Consider the following 4,259-nt stretch of genomic DNA (forward strand, 5'->3'; position numbering starts at 1 on the left):
AAGGCACTGCAGCTGTCCACTAATTCAGCTGGCCAGCTGAATCCCCAAGGTCACGGCTTCGGGCCCAACAGAACCCAGCTCTTCAATTTCCCGGTGTTGTGAACCTGGGCAGGGCCCTGCTTCATGGAGTCCAACACAGCGGCCCTGCCCCACTCGTCCCAGCTGAGGCCCAAGGACACCCCCAGATGCCCCCAGCACGGTTTCCCTTCCGTCTGCTAGCCCCACCCCTCCTTGCAGAAACACAGGGGCCTGAGTGCTTGTCCTTCTGCGGTGCCCTGGATGAAGGTCCCCAAACTCTGTTCCCAAGGAATCCGTGGGCAGCATCCTCACTTCCGAGGGGCAATACAGTGGGGGTTAAATCTCACGCCGAGAGGCTGGGGGTGGCTGCTCTCAGCTGCTCCCCTCTCGTGACACTGGCTGACTCCATGAGGACACGTGTCACTGGTCACCAGGAGGTCACCACATTCCCCAGGGCACCAGGCGGGATGCTGCCACTGAGGGTGACCCTCTGCATCGGCCAGGTGTGTTGTAGGTTTAATGCAATGCTTGCTGCTTTTTCAAGACAGAGCTGTGAAATGAAGTTTGAGAAGTCCGATTGATGTGCAATTAGAAAAATTTCATCTCACCCTCTTGCCTCATTGGTCATCAGGAAGACACAAAGAGTTGGCAGTGTAATGGGATCCTTCTTCCAGTGAATGGGTTTATAAAGTATCTGTCAAGTCTGGTGCAGGGTCCTCAGCAGGGATCGGTGTCTGGGCCACGCGTTAGAACCACCGGAGCCTTCTAAGCGTCCGCGGGCCCCAGGGCCCGCCCGGGTGTTCTGTCAGACCCGTCTGCCTGGGCCACAGGTCTGGGCGTGTCTCGGAAAGCTTCTCAGATGATTCTGGTGTGTGACCCAGGGGAGGGTCACCATCCACTCTCCCTGGCTCCAGAAGAGTCCTCTCCCACTGGCCAGGCTCGAGCGCCTGCGCCCCGGCATCGCTCCCCTGTGAAGGGCCCGGCGGCCTCCTCCTCCTCCTCGGCCTGTGAGGGCCTGGCGGCCTCCTCCTCCTCCGCCTGTGAGAGCCCGGCCTCCTCCTCCTCGGCCTGTGAGGGCCCGGCCTCCTCCTCCTCGGCCTGTGAGGGCCCGGCGGCCTCCTCCTCCTCTGTCTCTGAGGGCCCGGCGGCCTCCTCCTCCTCCTCCGCCTGTGAGGGCCCGGCGGCCTCCTCTTTCTCCGCCTGTGAGGGCCCGGTGGCCTCCTCCTCCTCCTCCGTGAGAGAGCCCGGCGGCCTCCTCCTCCTCCTCCGCTTGTGAAGGGCCCGGCGGCCTCCTCCTCTGTCTCTGAGGGCCCGGCGGCCTCCTCCTCCTCCTCGGCCTGTGAGGGCCCGACCTCCTCCTCCTCGGCCTGTGAGGGCCCGGCGGCCTCCTCCTCCTCGGCCTGTGAGGGCCCGACCTCCTCCTCCTCGGCCTGTGAGGGCCCGGCGGCCTCCTCCTCCTCGGCCTGTGAGAGCCCGGCCTCCTCCTCCTCGGCCTGTGAGGGCCCGGCGGCCTCCTCCTCCTCGGCCTGTGAGGGCCCGGTGGCCTCCTCCTCCTCCGCCTGTGAGGGCCCGGCGGCCTCCTCCTCCTCTGTCTCTGAGGGCTCGGCGGCCTCCTCCTCCTCCGCGTGAGAGCCCGGCCTCCTCCTCCTCGGCCTGTGAGGGCCCGGCGGCCTCCTCCTCCTCGGCCTGTGAGGGCCCGGCCGCCTCCTCCTCCTCGGCCTGTGAGGGCCCGGCGGCCTCCTCCTCCTCGGCCTGTGAGGGCCCGGCGGCCTCCTCCTCCACGTGAGAGGAGCTGAGGCAGCTCCGCCTGGGAAACAGTGAGGGCTTGGGGAGGAACGCCGGGCGAGGCGGCCCTCGGAACACGGCTGAGTCCTACGCGGACTGACTATGTTTGGTTCAAAACTGGCCTGCTTCATGATGGCCCAGGTCTGCCGAGGAACTGCTCGCACCCCCTTTATCCAACCTACGTGTGACCACGGGAGCTATGAGAGCTTCTGGCTTTTTTTTGGAGGTGACCCTTTCCCCTAGGAGCCCCGAGGGTTCAAGAGCTGCGGCCCCCAAGACACGATCTGCTTATCAAGCCATCTTGGAGCATTTTATTTCAAGCGAAAACAGAGCTGGGACGTTCTGAAGACAAGGAGACCCAAACGTGGCCATGGGAGGCTCTGCTTCCTTCTTTTGTGCGGGGTCTCCCCGGTGGCCCTGGGCCCAGCAACTCACGCCCCTCACCTCTTCAGATGGAAAATGGACCCGGCCACAGGGCACCTCAGGGTCTCTCTGAAGGCGTCCGTTTTCATCTGGCCCCACGTGAGGCTCCCTGGCTGGATGTGGAGGAGCCGCTGAGTGTTTACTCTCCGTGTGCTCAGCTCTAGTCTCCTATCTGTGTCCTGAGATTCCGTCACAGTGTCTTGAAGTGACAAAGCCTGTGAGACACCCATTGCACAGGCAATCTCTCCAGCTCCCTCTTGCCTCCCTGGTGCCCCTGTTGGAAGATTTACAGGAGTGAGGCCCTGCCGTCCCCGGGGATGGGAGGTCTACTTCAGACACCTCAGGTAACAGGAGGGAAGTGGAAGTCCAGAGAGAAAGGATTTCCTCCTTCGGGTTCAGCAAGGCCTGTGGTTTCAGGAGGCATCTTCCTCAGGGACCCCTTGGCCACTGCCCGGAGGGTGGACGGGGGAAGCCTGAGACCTGCAGGTGGTGCTGGGGTCCTGGCTCCCAGCCCTTCACGCCCCTTGCACGTCGCCACAGAGCAGACGCTTGTGTGCCTCACTCTGGGGACTCTGGCAAGTGCCGCTCTTCTGGAAAGTGTCTTATCAGGTGGTTTGTGAAATGAAGCTTCCATGCCTGGGAGCACCTCTTCAGACAGACACCGTTGCCAGGACAACCAAGGGCTGGACTTTCTAGATCAGGAGGCATGCAGAGAAATTAGGAAATGGACAGTGACTGATGGTGACCACTGTAAGAAAAGCAAGCTTGATTCATCTCAGCACAGAGTGGTCAGTGTGTCCCATGCTCCTGGTGTGCGTAGGTGGGGGGTGGGGAGGAGAGCAAACCAGAGGGAAGATGGGCTTTGAAACCAAAAGCCTGGGTTCTGGACCCAATCTGCTCACGGGGGAGCCGATCTGTGATCTCAGAATAATCACGTTTGATCTCAGAAAATCAATCAAACACTAAATCATAAATTTTCCATTTTGAAGGTTTTTTTCTTCATGAGTGGAGTTGGATGAGCTTTCTTAAACCATGAGTTCAATGATATTGGACGGAAAAAGGTGTCTTCGTGTCAACATATCTCATCACTCCAAGGGCCTTGGAACTGTTCAATATCTGGGTCATCTCTAGAGAACAGTAACGGTGGGTGTGAAGGGATGAGTGCTCAGGGAGATGGGCTCTTTCGGTCCCTTTCACAGCTTTTCCGTAGAATTCTCGGATGCTTCAGAGCAGGCTCAGCAAGCGTTCTTCTGTACATTAACATCAAGCCAACAAGCTCGTTCCCAGCAGTGCCGAGCCCTGCTTTGGCGGTGCGGAAAAGCTCCCTGTTCTCTGGCGTTTAGCAGAGAGGCGCCCAAAACGCTGCTGGATTTGGGGCATATAAGCTCACTGCCTCTGATAAGGGGCCTCAGATTTCTCCCTACTTTATAAATGAGCCCATCACATTCTCTTGTAACCTAGGAGCTGGCTCTATGTGTACTTCAAATGCTTTTTGTGTTGTTCAAAACTGTGCTTGCAACTAAATAAGACGTCTTCCTTTTGCTGAAATGCTTTATTTCTAAAATGTGGCCTCTCCTTTCGTTGATTCCAGAATCAATGCGTCACTTCTGCTTTTCTTACAAACACTGAAGCGTGGAGACATTTTAGTACTCGATGAATTTTTAAAAAGAAGTGTTGCAGAAAAGATCTTTTTTTCCTAAGTTGCAAATGGAGTCAGAGGAAACACTGGCAGCCTTTACCTTGAATGGGTAGATGGTCCACGCTGCTAACTCGGGCCCTTGTCAGTCTGTGTTTGGATGGCTGGCTGTCTACTCAGGTGAAGAGAAGACGTCATGGCGAGGAGGGGACCCAGACAGGCTGCTCACGGCAGCTGCAGTGGCGTTTCTCTGTCCAGATGGCCTCAGTGATTTCTGACTTGTGACTTGTTTATCAGTCCCACCACCTATTTGATACTCCTGTAATTATTTTTTCTTGTCTATTTATCTTGATGGGGAGCCTAAGGCACACAGAGTTTAAGTGGGGAGCCTAAAGGC

This window comes from Capricornis sumatraensis, chromosome 8, assembly GCF_032405125.1.
Source record: "Capricornis sumatraensis isolate serow.1 chromosome 8, serow.2, whole genome shotgun sequence".
Lineage (NCBI taxonomy): Eukaryota > Metazoa > Chordata > Mammalia > Artiodactyla > Bovidae > Capricornis > Capricornis sumatraensis.